The sequence below is a fragment of the Dermochelys coriacea genome, chromosome 12 (assembly GCF_009764565.3).
Source record: "Dermochelys coriacea isolate rDerCor1 chromosome 12, rDerCor1.pri.v4, whole genome shotgun sequence".
Classification (NCBI taxonomy): Eukaryota; Metazoa; Chordata; order Testudines; family Dermochelyidae; genus Dermochelys; species Dermochelys coriacea.
Window position 1 is genome coordinate 19,114,790 of NC_050079.1, and position 22,393 is coordinate 19,137,182.

Sequence of the window (22,393 nt, forward strand, 5' to 3'; positions counted from 1 at the left end):
TACAAAGTAAATTGAAACCATCCTGAAAAAAAGAAGGCGCATTCAGTAAAGCTAACCAGCTATAGAAAGAGGTCGATTTTTTTAGTAATGATTTTGTATAATGAGTGATTTTGCTTGCTGTAATGAGGATGTTAGCTTTGTCTTCCATAGAAATCTTCAGTGAAAGGACCGTCTAGCAGTAAAAAGCATGTAATGCTTTTGGATATAATCTAAAAGAACTCCCACATGCAATCATTTTATAGGTTAAACTTAAGTAACAGATTCAGATGTTTAGCACCCACTCACATCTATTCAACAGTTAACATGTGATTAAGTATAAATGATCAAGGAATTTTGTTTTATCTCTTCTTTACTCATAGATGGAATGTGGCATACGATAACATTGATTAGCGTTTTAAATTTAATGCATTCATTCAATAAATTGTCACTTAGGCACTGAAATAAAAATTGCAGTAAACTCAGTAGTAATCTCTCTTTTTATATACCAAAGTTAATTGATTGAGTGGATAGCTGAATTATTGATACATTAACACTTAAAAATACTATTATATAGTAAAAATCAACATTTTAATTACATGGCAGGAAATTAGTATGTTTTACTAGAGAATTACAAAGAAACCTCAGTTTGCAAATTGCCTGGATACAGCATTTTTTGAGGGGACGGGGATGTAGGTGTTTTGGGGTTTTTTAAGCAATTGGTTTTGTGTGCAACAAGGTAAGTAATGGTTATTCTTTTCTGTCATTGGAGCCAGAGTGAGTCATTTGGAGCAATAGCAGCATAATCATTCAGAACATTAAACTTCAAGTTGAAAAGCTCACCTCACTCAACAAATATCTTGTTTTCCCCACTGTAAGCAGGTTTGAAAGTGTATCTGAAATGTTCCTCATAAAAAATGTGCTATCAATTTTTGGAGGGTTTGGGTGGATCACAGATTCATGTTTCCTCTGTTAGCCATATTAGAATTAGAGCAATAATACGTTTCTAAAAATAAAACAAAATGCTATACCGTTAGTGACAATCGTCTTATTGATAATTGTCATAGTTCTAATGTGTGGGCATTCTTATTTATACATTGATTTTCACAGTGTTCTACCGAGTAATTCAAGCTAAACTACTGCCCCAAGGAGCACACAGTCTGGTTCAGTTGGTACATGACATGCTAAAACTAGTTAATATGACACACAATCTCTACGAATATTTCATTTTTGAGGAGGGAATGGAAGTTTTTCTTTTTTTTTCTTTTTTTTTTTAGTTTTTATATTGCTTGGGGTGGGCAGGATTACTGTTTTAAACTGTCAGGATTATTTAACAAGCTGCCCTCTAGCTGAGAGGTTTAATTGTCAACTTTGGTGTTTCAGAATATGTTTGAGCTGAATGAAACAGTTGCCTTTCCTCTACATTTTTATTTTTAAATACATGTTTGCTTACTTATTTAATTAGACAAAGCAGATAAGATGATAGAACCAGTACTTCTAAAAATTACTCCTGTACTCTAATACTTTTGCATATGTGTCATCAGCATATTTAACAGTTCTGCTGCTGATTAAAATGTTGTCATGTCATTAATGCAAGATGTAAAAAGTAGAAACCCCCATATTCATCCTTTTGGCCATCTTTTCAGGGATATATGGTTCTTTAAAGCATTTGATTTAATAATCAGTGACAGGTTTCAGAGTAGCAGCTGTGTTAGTCTGTATCCACAGAAAGAACAGGAGTACTTGTGGCACCTTAGAGACTAAGTTATTTAAAGAAGTGATTTTCTCCAAAATAGATGTTCATGTGTTTCCAAAACAGCATGAATAAAGTCAGGTCCTTTTTAAATTAAGAATCAACAGGTATGGATTAACCAGAACAAATGCGTTCATGAATTGTACAAAGATTCTTAAATTATCCCTCTGTTGTGCACTGTAACTTAGGTAGAGCCCTGCAAATCCATTGATATCCACTTTATATCTTCAGATAGCATCCCTGCACAGAGAAAGGATGAGCTCTGCGATCTAATAGGTTTTTCCTGTTTTGATTTTATGTAGTCCTATAATCTAAAGGAATCAATTTCTAAGCTTCTGCTTAATCTACAAGTTTGTGTTGTAATTGGTCCATCCACATTCTATGACTACAAAAAAGAGGATTACTCCAATATTGCCATTAATAACTGTATGCCTAAGAGAGTTCCCTGTGAATGATGAGATGTACCATGCATCCTCTACCTGCAGCAGTCCCTATCTTGTATCGCTGGTCAAGCTTCTAATTACCCCTTGTCATAAATATAAAGGGAAGGGTAAACACCTTTAAAATCACTCCTGGCCAGAGGAAAAACCCTTTCACCTGTAAAGGGTTAAGAAGCTAGGAAAACCTCGCTGGCACCTGACCAAAATGACCAATGAGGACACAAGATACTTTGAATCTGGAGGGAGGGAGAAACAAAGGTTCTCTGTCTGTGTGATGTTTTTGCCAGGAACAGAAAAGGAATGGAGTCTTAGAACTTAGTAAGTAATCTAGCTAGATATGTGTTAGATTCTGTTTTGTTTAAATGGCTGAGAAAATAAGCTGTGCTGAATGGAATGTATATTCCTGTTTTTGTGTCTTTTTGTAACTTCAGGTTTTGCCTAGAGGGATTCTCTATGTTTTGAATCTGATTACCCTGTAAGGTATTTACCATCTTGATTTTACAGAGGTGATTCTTTTACTTTTTCTTCAATTAAAAGTCTTCTTTTAAGAACCTGATTGCTTTTTCATTGTTCTTAAGATCCAAGGGTTTGGGTCTGTGTTCACCTATTCAAATTGGTGAGGAATTTTATCAAGCCTTCCCCAGGAAAGGGGGTGTAGGGTTTGGGGAGGATTTTGCGGGAAAGACGTTTCCAAGCGGGCTCTTTCCCTGTTATCTATTTGTTAGATGCTTGGTGGTGGCAGCAATAAAGTCCAAGGGCAAAAGGTAAAATAGTTTGTACCTTGGGGAAGTTTTAACCTAAGCTGTTAAAAATAAGCTTAGGGGGTTTTCATGCAGGTCCCCACATCTGTACCTTAGAGTTCAGAGTGGGGAAGGAACCTTGACACCCCTTCAGAAAGTTTCTCTATAGATTCTCCTTATCCATACTGTACTACTTTGCTGATGAAGCACGGTAAGAATTCACATAAAGATGACTGATCAGCATTAAATTCTGTTATCTATTGACCCTCTGACAATGAAAAAAGGGCACGAGGTTGTTAACCGGGGTTCTTTCCACCCAAAGCTCTTGGTAACTTTTAGTCTGTGCGAGGTGGTGTCAGGAAATAAATCAGGGGAGACACGGCCGTCCAATCGCTAGATGGCTGGCACAAATAGGACAACACAAAAGTACTTTAACTTAAAGCTAAACTTTACTTAGTCTCAAGTATTTACGTCCGCAACAGGTTGTTAAAACACCCCCAACCGTCGATTATTACCAAAGCTGAGTGTGGCTCTTGAGTGACACAGTGACAGCCTGCCCACCGGTGGGGAACACAAGATGCATCCAGAGAGAGTTCCACTACCTCCAACTTTTTCCCCTTATTTATATATTAGTAATACAGTGAGATGTCACTTAAAGAAAACTTGTTAAGCGAACAGTTTCAAAGGTCAAGCAAGAGATTTCCTTCTGGTCATGGATTAACCAGGTGTGGTTTTTCAGAGTTTGAGGCCCCTAAAATGCATGTATCAGCAATTTCAACACAATTTTTATCAGGAAGAATGGGGGGGTCATGTTGCCCTTTCTGTGGCACCCAAAACCCCCTCCCCTACTGCGTTGGTTAAGATGAGGCTGCTGCATAGCCATTTTACGGCCTGCTGACATGACTGCTTTTAGCAATAAGCAATAGTGATTTCAGGCACTTTACTGGTTTGCCAAAATCTCCCCATACAAGATCACCCCTACCCTTTATACATAGGTAACTTTTCAGTACCTTTCCCTTTATCCAGACTCAGCACTATCTTCTGGACACCTTTACAACTCCAAGCTTTTATGTTTTTGTTGGAGTTTTTTAAACCTTTCATGGCAAACTAATGTTTCACCTGTTGCTGAGGCAGCACCTGTGGCCCTCCTGGGCTTGCACAACTTGGATTGCCTCTATTATTTTACTGCTGCGTTGGGTCCTTATGTTTATCATTGTAGTTGGACTGTGAGCTGCATGCAAATTTGTTGCAGCCATTTTACTAACATACTTAAACACGAACAGTGCATGGCAAATCATACTAGACAACAGTGAAATGTAATGCCATATTTTAATAGATACCTGATAACAGTGCAGTATTCCCTTAGAACACATTAAATATGATGGTGTGTGTGTTTCTAATAGGGGGCTGAGGGTTAAAGTGGAATAAGTTGAATTGACAACTGAATATTAAATTGGAGGACATAGAGAATCACACTTCCATATTATGCCTGTTTTTGTGGGTGGCTTTTTCTTCATTAACCTGTGTTTCTAAGTGAAGTGATATCTTTCTTATCCCTAGTTACGCAGCCACAATGAAAGGACCATGTGCAATTTTGTTTGTTGAATATCCATCTCTACTAGATAAACAATTTTTACTAGACTCTTGGATGGTTACAGAATACGAGTTTTTCTGTGTTTCTATTGAGAGAGAAACTTGTGTTATAGTTTGATTAGGAAGCTCATTCTAATTTCTGATATCAAATACAATACTACCATCCTTAAATACTAAGAAATCATAAAAGTCATGCCACAAAAAGTTATAAGATTGTAAAATAAATACATTTTAATTCTTTAGTTTTGTAGTTTATAAGCCAGACTGGGGTCAGTGACTGTGGAGGTGCTGTCAGTAAAACTAAAGAGGCAACAGGGAAAGGAGTGTGTTAGGAAACTAGACAGGATATTGAGGAATGAGGACTATGGGAAGCAGGAGGCAGATTGAGATGAGTTTAGGAGGAACAGGAGACGGACTGAGGGGGGATGCAGGGAAATATGATATAGCAGAGCAGGAGAACATGATGGGTCTGAGACTGAGAAGAAAGAGGGGAACGAAAGAGGGTAGGTGGGGAACAGTATATTTGGGGTAGAGCAGGCCAGGTGTAATGAGTGAGGCACTTCCCTATGCTTCAGTAGATATAAGAAGTTAAGTGAAACAGAGTGAGCAGGGAGTCCTACTTTTTTGTGTGTGCATTGAAGGATTAATTAAGAACCTGAGATTATGACACACAAATTGGGGTTTGGCAGCTTCCCCCTCAGGTGAAAAAAAATCAAAAAGCAGATAAAAGCAAAAACAAAAAACTTAATTACAATCTCATGTTTTAAGGTGGTCTTTTGATTTTGGGGGCCTGACTCAAGATTGTTGAATGCTTGCGGTTGTTGATACTATTAGTTTAAAAAAGTAATTGGCCCCTCAAAACAGCTAACAAGGGAGAAGATATTATATCAACAATATACAATGCTTATGCTCAGTACTGGAGGTTATTTACAAAAAATTTTTTACAAATAATATTGTCCAACCGTAACAGAAGATTTTTATTACTACTTGTATACTCTGCCCTCTTACTATTCTTTGCTAGTCTATGAACCTGTGTCACTTTTATTGGTGGCCTGTAACTTTAGAGCAATTTAATTGCACTAGTGGTTCTTCTTGCCCAAAGATCTGCAGACTGAGTAACCTTTTCAGGGTACTTTCCATAACATTGTAAAATGAGAATGAGTATTTTGTATTTGTTTGTTTGTTTTTACTATTTGCAAGTAAATTAGTGGATTTTGTATCTGAAACGTCATCTTTAATCAACAGAGGAAATTTTCACTATTGTGTTCGTGGGCTACAGCCCCCTTCATCAGATGCATACAGTGGAAAATACGGTAGGACGATTTTATATACACAAAGAACATGAAACAGCGGGTGTTACCATGTACACTATAATGAGAGCGATCAGTTAAGGTGAGCTATTACCAGCAGGAGAGGAAAAAAACCTTTTGTAATGATAATCAAGATGGGCCATTTCCAGCAGTTGACAAGAATGTGTGAGGAACAGTGCCGGGGGGGGGGGGGGAATAAACATGGGGAAATAGTTTTACTTTGTGTAGTGACCCATCCACTCCCAGTCTTTATTCAAGCCTAATTTAATGGCCTCCAGTTTGCAAATTAATTCCAATTCAGCAGTCTCTCCTTGGAGTCTGTTTTTGAAGTTTTTTTGGTGTAATATTGCGACTTTTAGGTCTGTAATCAAGTGACCAGGGAGACTGAAATGTTCTCCGACTGGTTTTTGAATATTACAATTCTTGACGTCTGATTTGTGTCCATTCATTCTTTTACGTAGAGACTGTCCAGTTTGGCCAAAGTACATGGCAGAGGGGCATTGCTGGCACATGATGGCATATATCACATTGGTAGATGTGCAGGTGAATGAGCCTCTGATAGTGTGACTGATGTGGTTAGGTCCTATGATGGTGTCCCTTGAATAGATACGTGGACAGAGTTGACAACGGGCTTTGTTGCAAGGATAGGTTCCTGGGTTAGTGTTTTTGTTGTGTGGAGTGTGCTAGTGAGTATTTGCTTCAGGTTGGGGGACTGTCTGTAAGCAAGGACTGGCTTGTCTCCCAAGATCTGTGAGAGTGATGGGTCGTCCTTCAGGATAGGTTGTAGATCCTTGATGATGCGCTGGAGGGGTTTTAGTTGGGGGCTGAAGGTGAGGGCTAGTGGCATTCTACTACTTTTTTTTTTTTTGGTTGGACATGTCCTGTAGTAGGTGACTTCTGGGTACTCTTCTGGCTCTGTCAATCTGTTTCTTCACTTCAGCAAGTGGGTATTGTAGTTGTAAGAATGCTTGATAGAGATCTCGGAGGTGTTTGTCTCTGTCTGAGGGGTTGGAGCAAAAGCAGTTGTAGAGCTTGGCTGTAGACAATGGATCGTGTGGTATGGTTTGGATGAAAGCTGGAGGTTTCTAACCCCCAACTTCCTGCCGGAAGGATGAGTGGCATGTTCATAATCTTTTGGAATGGAGAGTGGCCTAGGTTTAGGATAGGGCAAATGGAGTTAGAGGAATCCATATAAAGATATTGTGGGAGTATTGCAAATGTTAAATAAATTAAATTAAATATCAGCTTTTAGATCTAATTAAAATCTTGCATATTTTAATTGGACAAGCAATGCATACTAGGAATGACTCAGAACTGCAAAAAGCTGTAACAGCTTACTAAAACAGTGCTTTCAATAATTTCCCTTTATTTATTTACTTTTTAATCTTTGATTCAAGTTCTTGCATCCATATCACTCAGACACACATTTGTCATTTCAAACAAATAGTTTGCAATTCTAAGCACAAAAAAATGAGAATAGGCAAATAAAATGTAATAAGTGACTACCAAATCTTTTATGACTCTAATATATAAATCCAGCAGAGGATTTAAATGCAACACATCAAATATTTGAAATCTGCAAACTTGTATAAGATGCTTCTTATTTTAAGTCATTTTTTTAAATCAGGAGAGTTGTCAGCAACTTAAAAAAATAAAGACAAGCTAGACTGTATCAGCCCATTAATCCATTATTAATTAATTAATTAATCAATCCTGTATCCTAGTTCCAGTATTGGCTAATGTCTGATGCTCTTAAAGGAAAGCAAAAGAAATTAAATCATAAGGTACCTACCCACTTCCTCAAGATTGTGCAGAGGAAAACATTCCTTCTTGATCTTGGCAAATGATCAATTTACACCCTGAAGCAAAAAATTTGGTTTCCTTAATTTTAACATGCATAAAGACAAATGTTATTAGCTATGAAATTATCCAGCATTTTTTAAAACCCAGCTATAGTATCTGATTCTCTAACCACCTTAAGGCTGACTATACATTGTGTGTGGTATTTCCTTTTATTAATTTTAACTGACATTAATTTCTTTTTTGTGTGATGGAACAGAGTAAAAAAAGCAGGGCCTGCTCAGTTCCAGTTTCCTCATAATCCTAAGTATCTCAACCAAATCCCCCTTTAACAGTTCTTCTTTACATGCCTAGTATTACAATATCTCAGTTTCCTTTCTGAAAAGTCCTGTAGAATTTAATAGTGACGAAACTAAATAGGGTTTTAAAGAAAATATTGTGAACCCATATAAAATGATTAGTTATGTCAGTGAAAACCCCTTTTATGGACTTGCCTTCAATCAATTTAGCCTACATTGTTTTTTAATTAATTAAGCTAAATTGATTTTAGGTACTTATATGGCACCAATTACCATTGTATCTGAGTGCCTTATCTTTAATGTATTCATCCTCCCTACATGTCTGTGAGTAGAGAATTAATCCTGTTCTAGATGGGGAACTGAAACATAGAGAGACTAAGTAACTGCCCCAGATCAAACAGGAAGCCTGTGGCAAAGAAGGGACTTGAACTGAGGTCTCCCCAGTCAGATGGTAGCACCCTAACCAGTGGACCATCCTTCCTCCCTGAGGTGAAAGATGCTCAGGCTCCTAAGCTAACATCTCCTAACTAGTGAGAAGATGACACTGAGCTGAGTGTTAGATTCCCCAAATCCTCAGAGTTCAAGAATGTCGGAATGCATTTAACATAAATTAATTTAGGGCCCTCTAATCTAAACTAATAGTATCAGTACAAGGGATCTCCAATGATAACTAAATCAATGTGTATCAATTTAACTAAATCTGTTTAGAAACTATGTGTACACCAGTCCTTACTTTTGCTGCATCATGGCTGGATGCCTCTGAAATCTCTCCACAAAGGATTCAAAATTTACAAGTAATTACTTGTAATTACAGTAAATACAGATCCGTAATATACATAGTAACTTGAGGTTTCGTTTGGTTTGTTTTTGTGGCTGTTGTGTTTTTAATCATTCAGATGTTTCTGGTAAAGAGCTTCCCCCTTCTTCCTTAGTTTTCTGGCTGATCCAGAGTATCTCACTGCACAGTGACTTAAATGTGCATTGAAAGCAGGTTGTGGCCACTCTGCATTTTCACAGCTATATTGCACTACAGAAAATTCTATCTAGAGAGGCTGACAATTCCCATAAAAGGTCAGGTTAGCTTTTTAGAGAAGTGGATAGTGCAGGCCTGGCACCATCCCTCATTTAAGCAAAAGAAATGGGAGGAGAATTCTAGAGACTGAATAGGAGTAAGAACCAAAAAAAAAAAAAAAACAGGCAAGAAGAGTTTGAAGGAGGAGAGAGATTGTGTATAGAACATGGAGATGGAACTGAGGAAAAGAGCAAGAGAGTACATAGTGAGTAAAAGAGAAGCAGAAGGGCAAGAAAATAGAGTAACAAGAACAGAAGGAAAGGGATGGAGCTGGAGAGGAAGAAAAAGGGCAGATAATTTAGAAAAGAAAGCAGCAAGAGACCTTAAAATTATCTCTCTCTCTCTCATATATGCCAGTACCTCTTTCCAGGTAAGAAAGTTCCTTTAAACCTGTTGTTCCACAGGCCTGGTCTACCTAAAGAGTTGTACCAGTTTAACTTAAGGTGTGATTTTTTTTTTTTATATCAGTAGTTTAGTTAACCCATAGAAACTTTGTGTGCTTGTGTTAGTAAGGATTTGTTTAAACAAAGTTGCATTGGTATAAAACAAGGTGTGAATTTAAACCAATAATTAAATTGCTGGTCCCCAATGTCGACCCTGCTTTGAGTTGCTTTTTTGATTTAGCTTAACTCATTGGGAACAGGTTTAATTTAAACCTAAAGAGCTACTCTTAAACCGAAAGAAGGGGTTAGGCTGGTTTAAATATCTCTGTTTAAAAAAACAGTTTGGTATACCAGAGCAGCTTACATACGTAGGTAAGGCCTAAATTTATAGGTTCAAACTAAACCCATAAAACCAGTTATAAACTGATAGAAGAGAGTCCACACTTAAGTTGCACTGATTTAACTAAAATGATCTAAGTTAAACCAGTGCATCTTCTATTAATACAAGCCCTTTGCGAAAGCGAGTGAGGTCTTATATTTATTTCAGTGATAACCTCTTAAAGATCCTATTTGAGATCACAGAATTCCCAGCCTCTTCAGAGATGGAGCCCTGAACGATTGAAGGAAGGATTCAGGGTACGTTCTAGGTCTTACAAGGTTTTCTGTTTTATGACACAAGCAGTAGGAAAGGCAAGATAGTTTACTGATTAGAAAAAGAAAGATAAGCAAATAGGGTTTGTTTAACAGTGTATTTAAGACCTGATTCTGCCACTTACTCATGTTAAGTAGTATCTTACCTCTTGAATAGTCCTACTGAAAACAGGGAGAGTACCTGTGGGGTAAGACACTACTCAACTTTGAGTAACATTGGCAAAATTGGACTATAATTTGGAAGCTCTGTTTGTTAAAAACCATAAGAGAGACTTCCTAATGTTTTAAATGAACAACTCAGTATATTTTCCGTATTTTTCCTGCCTTTTTTCCCAATAAATGGGAATTAAAGTAAATGTCAACACATTTTCCAGTGATTATGAATATGGCAATTTGGTGACTGACTGGAATTACGTAAAATGTTTCAATTTCTGTTATCTTTGGACAAGAAGCAGGAGAGTGAACAATTTTTCTTAATAAATAGTTGCTTCTATATGTAATTTAGTGGACTTGTTTCCGTAGCCTAATAATGCACTTAACATACCTACATTTATAACAGGTAATTGAAAGCATAAATCCCAGTTAAATATTTCAGCTTTTATATTTTAATTATCCGGTAGTGCAGACCATAGACGTTCAATAAAAATAATTTAAAATATGTCTCATTTCAAAGACCTTATAAAATACTACAACACAACCATACCTCATTAAAGAAATACTGTGGCTTAAAAAACATTTGTGTAGAAAACTGACTGTTAAATTACCTTCTCCTATCCTATTTCCATATATTTAACTCAAATTAAAGTTAATGTCCCCTTTTTATAGGAAAACATTGCAGCTCTAAGCTATCTGTAATAAAGAAAAGGATACTCCAGAGGTTTAAACAGAGACCTTAGTTTCAAAACAGCATTTTACTATTCCCAGACTAAAAAATCTTCATTAATTTAGACTTCAGATTGTTCAAGTGAATTTCCAATAACCGCAGTCATTAAAATTCAAGAAACTCACTGTTTCAGACCAACCTCAGCTCACACATTACGCCCACAGTAATTGGAGTTCCCAGCATCACAACACATTCCCTTTTAGTTCCAACATAAAACTATCCACAGTGTATGCATCCAATTGATCTTGGATGTTTTGGTTTAGTCAGCTGCTAAGATTTGTACTAGATAATACAAAAATTAATATGTGGCTCAGACAAACAAGGATTTAGTTGAGGTACAGTGACGTTTGCAGACAAACTAAAAGAAACACCCTGTACTCCTTCCTCACCCCAGAAAAAGGGAATTACATATCTACAAATGAAATGTTCAGATATAACCATCAGACAGCATTGTAAGTATCAGAATAACTATTGACTGCGTTTTTGTGCATAGAGCTGCTGTAATGACTCCATAGTTCAGTGGACTCCATCAACTTGAAAATCTGAAAATTTAACTGCTATTGTTATGATTCTTGTAACCCTTAGCAGTAACTTAACAGGGTTCCTACTTTACAGGTCTCCTCCTCCAGGAATTGCAGGGCAGTAGGGGACTTCTTGACACTGCAGCTCTTGAGGAAGGGGTTATGGGGAGCCTGGAGACAGTTCAAAGACACACATCTACCATAGGATTCACCTGACCTTTATGGATCCTCCAAGATCTCATTCAGGGAGTTGATTCCCCCTACTCATTCTGCAAGGCAGCAAATACCCCAGCAGGGAACATGTCGGGGAAACTCCAACAGAAGCCAAGGCCCCTGTGCATCCTGGAACACAAGCCCCTGTGATGTCTTACCGTGGCAAAGTATTTCTTCTCAGCCTTCCCTCAAATTGCACCAGATTATCTGGAGGGGTTGGGGAAGGAGGAAGCCACAAAGTGTGCCTTTCTCCCTTCCCTCTTGAGCATCTCAGAAATCATCATAAGCAGTCTCTACAGGAAGCTGCTTCTGGCCCCAACCGTATGATTATGTAGGAGCCTGCTGGGAAGAAGGGGACTTCTGCCTGAAAGTAGGAAGAGAAATTAATAATTTAGGGGGTGCAAAAATGCAAAATTAAACAAAATTTCAAGAACCAAGATGAGCCACTTACGTTACCCTCACGTTTAAAAACAGTGATGTCAGTAAGTAGAACTTCACTTTAGTGATCAAATATAATCTCAGGAAATACATGATGACTTCTCTTGCATCACTATAATGTTCCCAAGAAAGTAACTTGATAAAACCCAATACTATATTTTAATAGAAAGTAGAAATGTATCTTCCTCAGTTAAATCTGAGAGTTGAGAATCCCATCCCTGGAACTCTTATTTCTTGCATTTGTACTAATAATATTACCATCATACTAGAAACTGCCAGCCCCAATGAATTAATATGCCTAAAACTTTAGGTACCATCTTTAAGGCAAGATCCCCCGAATTAGACAGAGAGAGAGAGAGACCGAGTAAAGTATTTCGCCTATTCGCTAATTGAAAAAATTGTTTTCTCCTGTGATGTGCAAATGTGAACTTATAAATAGATATATGACAGGTTTGGTTCCTAGTGATATCCATCTGTGTGATGAAAGCTTAATCCCAAAATGATAAATAATACCACTAACTTTCTGAGTCTCAAAATTTTCCTCCCCTGTATCCTTCTGAGATAGCTGTTAAACCTTTCTGGACTTTACCATTTTCTCCCTCTACATTCTCACACTCTACAAGAGAGATCCTCTTCGTAATGCTGTACTAGAAGAAAAACCTCTCTTTCTCACTGAAATATAGTAGAACCTGAGCCCATAAAGAATAAATATAGGGATGCTGTGCCAACGTTGGACTTCGAAACAGTAAATATTTATGGAGGAAAAAAAACATTCAAGGCTGCGTTTGAGGAGTTACTAAACTTCCCCTTCTTGAATGAAGTAGACTGCAGTTATTTTCTGATACAAATGCTGATACAGCCACAAAATCATATGTCAGTAGTTTTCAGAGTGAAAAGTGAAAATTGGTTGACATTAGTTTCTAGGAATTTCCATATGTATTATATACACTACTGTCTTATCTACAGTTACTGATAATTCATGCCCATTTCTACTCATGTCAGGGTTCCTTCCCCACTCTGAACTCTAGGGTAAAGATGTGGGGACCCGCATGGAAGACCCCCTAAGCTTATTCTTACCAGCTTAGGTTAAAAACTTCCCCAAGGTACAAACTTTGCCTTGTCCTTGAACAGTATGCTGCCACCAGTTGTCCTGGAGTCCCCGGGCAATGCTTTGGAACTGCTCCTTTCGAAGCCAGGCAGTACTCTGGTGAAATCTCCTCTCTGTGAGCAGACTATCTCTCCAAGGCAAACAGCTCACTAAGGTCACTGCTTTGAAAAAAGGCATTGATACACATCGTTGCTGAATTTTTGGACTTGTTGAGGTTACAGATAAATTATTCAAAATATAAGAAGATCCTAATCCTACAGTAGGTATTGCAGAGCGTTGTGCATGGTCCAAATGAACACCTTTCTCCTAAGAGCCAAGGCTATGGCATCTTAGTCCTAAGAGGAAAACATAAATTTTCAAAGCCTAAATGGTCTCCACAATAGGCTTGTTCTTATGGTTATATTATATACCTCAACAATACTTGATATTTCTGTGGCACAAAAGACATTCTTGGAGGAAACTGTGGTTGCCGTTTCTTTCAAAGTGCCCTCAGAGCCCCACGAATCTCCTTATTTCCCATTTTATACCCCCTCAAGGTTCCCTTGCCATCTGACAGAGATGGAGTTGGTGCTGTTCTCACTGCCACCTGTCAGTGCTGGTCCTTGGTCAGTTGGAAGTGTTACCAGAGAACAGTGTGTGGTACTGTCCCTTCACAGCCCAACAGAGAATTGACTCTGAATATCAAACCAAGCACATGCTGAAGTTCTGCTACTGTTGCAGTGTATGCCCTTAATCAAAAATCCAGAATATAATAGCTTATTCAACTACCAGGCTTTCCACAAACTGACTTAAAGTAGAGGGATTCATAATTAATGCTATGGTGTTATCCTTAGAACATTCACTGTGAGCACAGATATTCTTATGCACCCATGTGTATGCTCTGTACATCATAGAACAGACTAAGACAGAAAACAGAAGTCCCTGTCTCCAGAAGTTTATAATACATACGTACATTTTGTTGTATGTATGTTTTTGTGTGGATACGTTTCTTTAGCTGCTAGTATCCAAAAGAAGATCAAAAGGAAAATTATCATTAAGCAGTATTCTTAACAGTGAGTGATAAAAAATTGCAATTTAGAAATTATGAACACACAAAATACTTGGCCCTAATACTAATACAGTGTCCCAGTTCATGTTAGTAGTGTAAAATAAATTTGTTAGTTTCTAAGGTGCCACAAGTACTCCTTTTCTTTTTGCGAATACAGACTAACACAGCTGCTACTCTGAAACCAGTGTAAAATATATTATCTAAATCATGAAGTGAGCTGTAGCTCACGAAAGCTTATGCTCAAATAAATTTGTTAGTCTCTAAGGTGACACAAGTACTCCTTTTCTTTTTGTAAATCATCATAATAGATTATGCATTTATTTATGCAGTAGCTTACATTATTAAAGCATTCTGATGCTTTCTAAAATCCCAAATGCAATATCATGTCACCCACTTATGTGGGACTCTAGAAGACACTGCTATCAAATACATATTGGTCACTGTTTTTCTATTTTTTGCTTGATCTGTAGTTTGTTTAATTGAAAGCAATGGATTTGCAAGTATAAAAATACTGAGATAAAATCAGAGTCTTTGAAAATATTGATAGCAAAGAGTCCTGTGGCACCTTGTAGACTAACAGACGTATTGGAGCATAAGCTTTCGTGGGTGAATACCTGCATCGTCGGATGCATGTAGTGGAAATTTCCTGAGTCAGGTATAAATATGCAAGCAAGAATCAGGCTAGGGATAACGAGGTTAGTTCAATCAGGGAGGATGAGGCCCTTGTCTAGCAGTCGAGATGTGAACACCAAGGGAGGAGAAACTGCTTTTGTAGTTGGCTAGCCATTCCCAGTCTTTGTTTAATCCTGAGCTGATGGTGTCAAATTTGCAAATGAACTGAAGCTCAGCAGGTTTCAGAGTAGCAGCCGTGTTGGTCTGTATTCACAAAAAGAAAAGGAGTACTTGTGGCACCTTAGAGACTAACAAATTTATTAGAGCATAAGCTTTCGTGAGCTACAGCTCACTTCATCGGATGCATTTGGTGGAAAAAACAGAGGAGAGATTTATATACACACACAGAGAACATGAAACAATGGGTTTATCATACACACAGTAAGGAGAGTGATCACTTAAGATAAGCCATCACCAGCAGCAGGGGCGGGAAAAGGAGGAAACCTTTCATGATGACAAGCAAGGTAGGCTAATTCCAGCAGTTAACAAGAATATCTGATAGGTTTCAGAGTAGCAGCCGTGCTAGTCTGTATTCGCAAAAAGAAAAGGAGTACTTGTGGCACCTTAGAGACTAACAAATTTAGTAGAGCATAAGCTTTCGTGAGCTACAGCTCACTTCATCGGATGCATCCGATGAAGTGAGCTGTAGCTCACGAAAGCTTATGCTCTACTAAATTTGTTAGTCTCTAAGGTGCCACAAGTACTCCTTTTCTTTTTAAGAATATCTGAGGAACAGTGGGGGGTGGGGTGGGAGGGAGAAATAACATGGGGAAATAGTTTTACTTTGTGTAATGACTCATCCATTCCCAGTCTCTATTCAAGCCTAAGTTAATTGTATCCAGTTTGCAAATTAATTCTAATTCAGCAGTCTCTCGTTGGAGTCTGTTTTTGAAGCTCAGCAGTTTCTCTTTGAAGTCTGGTCCTGAAGTATTTTTGCTGCAGGATGGCTACCTTTAATCTGCTATTGTGTGTCCAGGAAGATTGAAGTGTCCTCCTACAGGTTTTTGTATATTGCTTTTCCTAATATCTGATTTGTGTCCATTTATCCTTTTACATAGGGACTGTCCAGTTTGGCCGATGTACATAGCAGTGGGGCATTGCTGGCATGATGGTATATATTACATTGGTGGACATGCAGGTGAATGAACCGGTGATCGTGTGGCTGATCTGGTTAGGTCCTGTGATGGTGTCGCTGGTGTAGATATGTGGGCAGAGTTGGCATCAAGGTTTGTTGCAGGATTGGTTCCTGAGTTAGAGTTACTATGATGCGGTGTGTAGTTGCTGGTGAGAATATGCTTCAGGTTGGCGGGTTGTCTGTGGGCGAGGACTGGCCTGCCTCCCAAGGCCTGTGAAAGTGAGGGATCATTGTCCAGGATGGGTTGTAGATCACTGATGATGCGTTGGAGAGGTTTTAGCTGAGGACTGTATGTGATGGCCAGTGGAGTTCTGTGGGTTCTTTCTTGGGCTTGTCTTGCAGCTGGAGGCTTCTGGGTATTTGTCTGGCTCTGTTGATCTGTTTCCTTATTTCCTCGTGTGGGTATTGTAGTTTTGAGAATGCTTGGTGAAGATCTTGTAGGTGTTGGTCTCTGTCTGAGGGGTTGGAGCAAATGCAGTTGTACCTCAGCACTTGGCTGTAGACAATGGATTGTGTGGTGTGTCTGGGATGGAAGCTGGAGGCATGAAGGTAGGCATAGCGATGAGTGGGTTTTCGGGATAGGGTGGTGGTAACGTGACTGTCACTTATTTGCACCGTGGTGTCCAGGAAGTGGACCTCCCGTGTAGATTGGTCTAGGCTGAGGTTGATGTTGAGGTGGAAGCTAAATCGTGGTGGAATTCTTCCAGGGTTTTCTTCCCATGGGTCCAGATGATGAAGATGTCATCGATGTAGCATAGGTAGAGAAGGGGCATGTTTGGATGAGAGCTGAGGAAGCGTTGTTCCATGTCAGCCATTAAAATGTTGGCATATTGTGGGGCTATGCAGGTGCCCATAGGGGTGCCACTGATGTGGAGGTATATATTGTCTCCAAATTTGAAATAATTGTGCGTGAGGATAAAGTCACAGAGCTCAGTTGTGGCGTGGCATTATCAGGGATACTGTTCCTGACAGCTTGTATTCCATCTGTTTGTGGGATGTTTGTGTAGAGAGCCTCTACATCCATGGTGGTTAGGATGGTGTTTTCTGGAAGTTCATCAATGCATTGTAGTTTTCTCAGGAAATCAGTGGTGTCATGGAGATAGCTGGGAGTGCTGGTGGCATAGAGTCTGAATAGAGAGTCCACATATCCAGACAGTCTTTCAGTGAGAGTGCCAATGCCCGAGAAGATGGGGCATCCAGGATTTCCGGGTTTGTGGCTCTTGGGTAGTAGATAGAATAACCCCAGTCGGGGCTCTAAGGGTATGTTGATTTGTTCCTGTGTTAGTGTAGGGAGTGTCCTGAGTAGATGGTGCAGTTTCTTAGTGTATTCCTCAGTGGGATCTGAGAAAAGTGGCCTGTAGAATTTGGTATTGGAGAGTTGTCTGGCAGCCTCCTTTTGGTAGTCAGACCTGTTCATGATGACAACAGCACCTCCTTTGTCAGCCTGTTTGATTATAATGTCAGGGTTGTTTCTGAGGCTGTGGATGGCATTGCGTTCTGCACGACTTAGGTTATGAGGCAAGCGATGTTGTTTTTCCACAATTTCTGCCTGTGCAACATCAGTGGAAGCATCCTATGTATAGGTCCAGACCGTCATTTCGACCCACGAGAGGAGTCCATATGGAGTAATTCTTGTGCTGTTGGTGGGAGGGTATCTGTGTATCAGTGCGCTGTTCAGTGTTATCTTGAAAGTGTTCTTTGAGTCAGAGACGGCGAAAGTAGGCTTCCAGATCACCGCAGAACTGTATCATGTTTGTGGGTGTGGCGGGGCAGAAAGAGAGTCCCCGAGATAGGACAGACTCTTCTGCCAGGCTGAGAGTGTAGCTGGATAGATTGATGATATTGCTGGGTGAGTTAGGGATACCACTGTTGTGGCCCCACGTGGCAGGTTGGATTTTAGATTGCTTACAGTCCTTTTTCCTTTGTACAGAGGTGAAGTGTGTAATGTAGATCTTCTGTCTTATTTTAGTAAAGTCCATTTGTATGGAAGGTTGGTTATTTATGAGAGTCTCCAGGTTGGAGAGCTCTTTTTTGATGTTTTTCTGTTTGTTGTATAGGATGCTGATCAGGTGGTTCCTCAGTTTCTTTGATAGTGTGTGGCATAATCGCTCACTGTGGTCTGTGCAGTATGTAGATAGCAATGAATTTTTCACTTTCAGTCCATTAGGTATGATGTCCATCCATTTGCATTTGGAAAGGAAGATGATATCTGTCTGTACTTGTGCAAGTTTCTTCATGAGGTTGATGGATTTCCACTCCATACGGCTAAATGCAGTGCCTTGCATGGTGTCAAGTATCAGAAGGGTAGCTGTGTTAGTCTGGATTTGTAAAAGCAGCAAAGAGTCCTGTGGCAAATATTGAGTTAGCCACCCTTATGTTTTGGAAAAATGTCCACTTCTTAGATTTGTGAACACAACTATGCTCTAAATCAGAAAGATCCAAGATTGTTTTTGATTGAATTTTCACTGCATTATCTTATGTTCTCACATCCTTCGAACTGAGTCAGACATAGTTGAGATCAGTATGTGCTGGCAAGCCTGACAGTTGTATTGCATCTTATACAGATTCCCTGATATTTTTCATTATTGCTGCTATTATGCATTCCAATAATAAAATCTTCACTGTTGTAATACACTTTTGTAATTCATTTGCTTCTTTATGCTGTGACTTTCCAGTTTGGTTGATAAATACAATATTAACCAGATCACCTCAGTTTGAATAAAAGATCCCATGATAAAAAGAGGAAGTTTTCTTTTTTAAAAGACTAATTGTCTTCCCACACCACACTGACTTGTGGGAAAGCCTGTAATTTTTCAGTCCTGTGTGACAAGCTAAGACTGAAAAGAAATTAAATCCTTTTACCAAAAATCTATTTTTTTAAATAATCATTTTCTTTTTTTCTCAGCTTGTGTACTCATTTGTCATATTAAAGATGTCATATGTAATTACTTTATTTATTTAGGAACAAACATTTTAATATTGATTTTATTTAGTGTTGTGGTATCCTTGATAAATACTATAATTAATTCATCCTTATTACAGTAGAGTTAATTGCAATTTCTGCCTGACTGATATTTGGGATTCCCAACCAAGAATACAAAAATGCAGTTTCATTTTAATAGATAATTTTTAAACTCCACAATTTGCACATTTAAACCATGTAGTATGAAATGATAACCATGAACTCACAGCTGTCTAAGAAAAGGTCATAACACGGTAGCATCTTAAATCTGTGGCAATCACCACCAGTCCTACCTCCTTGTACAACATAATATAAATCTTACAAGCCGAAGAGCTCTAAGGCAAGCTGACAATTCAAGACAATAGTCACAGGGCCTACGGTACCCTCCCTAGGGAAAAAAAGTTAAAGTTAAAATATACATGATGCGAGGCCCTGGATATTTGGAGGTATTTGGTTTACAGCCTTGCAAAGGGATCCAGGGATGTCCTGCCCAAACTGGTAGAGACTCTATATCTGCAGGGAAACTGGGGGTCCATCCTGTGAATCTCAGAACACCACACTTCTGTGTTCCCTCTCCGTCATGCAGCAGAGGTAACTTAGGTACCGTGCCATGGTTGAATTCTACCTTCCGTATGAACATCGCTGGAAAATAGAAACTCAGAAGTGACTGTCGAAGTCATTGCTGCCGTAAGCAGCAGTAAATCCTTCAGATATGTCATCTTGGCTCTATATGGAGCACACTGTAAAGAGTGGCTGCTCTTCAGCTGAGTTCCCGAAAAATCTGGTTTCCCCAAATGCAAAAAGTGTGGCATGGGTATTTTAAATAGCTTCCCACTTCTTTGGGCTCGTATACAAATTATGTTGTGTTTCAGCATCTTGACTTGGGCTGAACTTACCTTCTGCCTTTAATTGGAGCAGTTCTAACGATGCTGAAACCAAGCTCATTTAAATCAATCAGATTCTGATCCAGTTTTTTTCCCCACCCCCTTAACTGAACTATACTTTGAGCTAAAATCAGAAACAAAAACTAGTTGGTTATTGAAAACATGCTCTTCAAAGGTAGTCTAGTTCCTTTCTAAGCCTTATCTCTACAAAAATGTATCCATGCGTTTAACTTCAAGTTTTAGAAAAAAAAAATTTTCTGTAATAAAGTTGAGTTCAGTAGTACCTGATGCAAGATCAGGGCTTAAGGCATTGCCCCATCAGAGGATAAGCAATGAAGGCTTTGTCCACTCTAGTAAAATTACATATTGCTGACAACTCGTGTCAACAAGGGATGTAGCTAAACCAGTGCTAAACAGAGTGACAGGCCAATACAAACTGAAATTAAAATGAAAGTGCTCAATTGCTTTAAACACTCCAGGGTCACAAAGTCAATAGTGTTTCAGAATCCATAAAAATAAAATAGAAAACATGTCAGAATATCTTGATCTCTTTGCTCTCAAGTTTTACCATCCTGCCAATAATTACTTCCTTTGGTGGTGGAGTATATTTATTTTTATCTAAGAAAGGACTGCAGGGATTGAATTATGTTATAATAATTCCTGCCTAATTGCATAAATGGAACTCGGCCTGCGGCCTCCTACTCTAATATATAAGGTGTGAATTATTGCACCCAAAATTCACAACCTTCATGCCTTATTCCTTAATTTGAGATTCTTGATTTAAAATATAACCTATCAGACATGTCAAAGCAGTGCAAGAATTTGACACTCAAATTCCTGTTTAAAAAAAAAATTGTGAAAACAACTATTTCTCGCACTTCGAAAACTTACCTCATGTTGTCACCGGCCAATCCCCTTCTCCAGGCTGAAATTATTTCAGTTATCCTGGTGAAGGGCTGAAGTGGTTTTATTGTTTATCTTGTTCCTGTTATGGAAACAATAAACAAATCCTTTAGTAAGGAACTTTTTAGAAAACATAGGATCCACACTTGATCCAAGTTAGTATATGCTGAAGAAGTGTTTGTAAAAGATGAAAAGATTGTAAGAGATTTTGCTAAAATGCAGTAAGTAATATATCTGGAGATCATATGTTGTTAATGAATCTAAAGCTAGCTAAGAAAAATGTGTATCTTTTTCCTGCTTTCAGTTAATGGGAAACGGTTCTTTGTTTTTAGTTGTTTATAATTATCTGTTATCAATGGAGCCAATTTCTGCCCTGGCTTGCAATTAATGTAACTCAGGGTATGTCTACACTACGAAATTAGATTGAATTTATAGAAGTCGGTTTTGTAGAAAGCGTTTTTATACAATCGAGTGTGTGTGTCCCCACACAAATGCTCTAAGTGCATGTAGTCGCAGACTGTGTCCACAGTACCGAGGCAACAATCGACTTCCGGAGCTTTGCACTGTGGGTAGCTATCCCACAGTCTCCACCACCCATTTGAATTCTAGGTAGAAATCCCAGTACCTGATGGGGCTAAAACATTGTCGCGGGTGGTTCTGGATACATATTGTCAGGCCCCCGTTCCCTCCCTCCCTCCGTAAAAGCAAGGGCAGACAATCGTTTTGCGGCTTTTTTCTTGAGTTACCTGTGCAGACACCATACCACGGCAAGCATGGAGCCCGCTCAGCTAACCATCACCATATGTTTCCTGGGTGCTGGCGGACATGGTACTGCATTGCTACACAGCAGCAGTTTATTGCCTTTTGGCAGCAGATAGTGCAGTATGACTGGTAGCCATCGTCGACATAGTCCTGGGTGCTCTTTTAACCGGGCGCCTGGGCAAACATTGGAGTGACTCAGCCAGGTCATTTCCCTTGTTTCGTCTCATGGCGATTGAGTCCTACCGGCAGTGCACTGTCTTTTAATCTGCAGCTAGCAGAAGACGATGGCCAGTAGTCATACTGCACCATCTTCTGCCGAGCACCCAGGAGGTGACGATGGCCAGCGGTCGTACTGCACAGTCTGCTGCCAGCATGATGTATAAAGATAGATGAAGTGGCTCAAAACAAGAAATAGACCAGATTTTATTTGTATTCATTTTCTCCTCCCTCCCTCCCTCTGTGAAATCAACGGCCTGCTAAACCCAGTTTTGAGTTCTATCCTTGAGGTTTTGAGTTCTATCCTTGAGGCGGCCATTGAGTTTCTCGCAAAGCCACCCCCTTTGTTGATTTTAATTCCCTGTAAGCCATGTAGTCAGTCGCCCCTCCCTCCATCAGGACAACAGCAGACAATCGTTCCGCGCCTTTTTTCTGTGCAGACGCCATACCAGGGCAAGCATGGAGCCCGCTCAGATCACTTTGGCAATTAGGAGCACATTAAACACCACACGCATTTTCCAGCAGTATATGCAGCACCAGAACCTGGCAAAGTGAAACTGGGCAAGTAGGCGACATCAGCGCAGTGACGAGAGTGATGATGACATGGACACAGACTTCTCTCAAAGCACGG

The 22,393-nt window shown here is 39.1% G+C and overlaps 1 protein-coding gene across 4 annotated transcripts in view; it reads left to right on the forward strand.

Annotated features, from left to right (window-relative positions):
- Nucleotides 1–22,393, forward strand: part of ITFG1 (integrin alpha FG-GAP repeat containing 1) — a 202,583-nt gene that overhangs the window by 162,962 nt on the left and 17,228 nt on the right. The gene's annotated exons all lie outside the window — the stretch shown is intronic.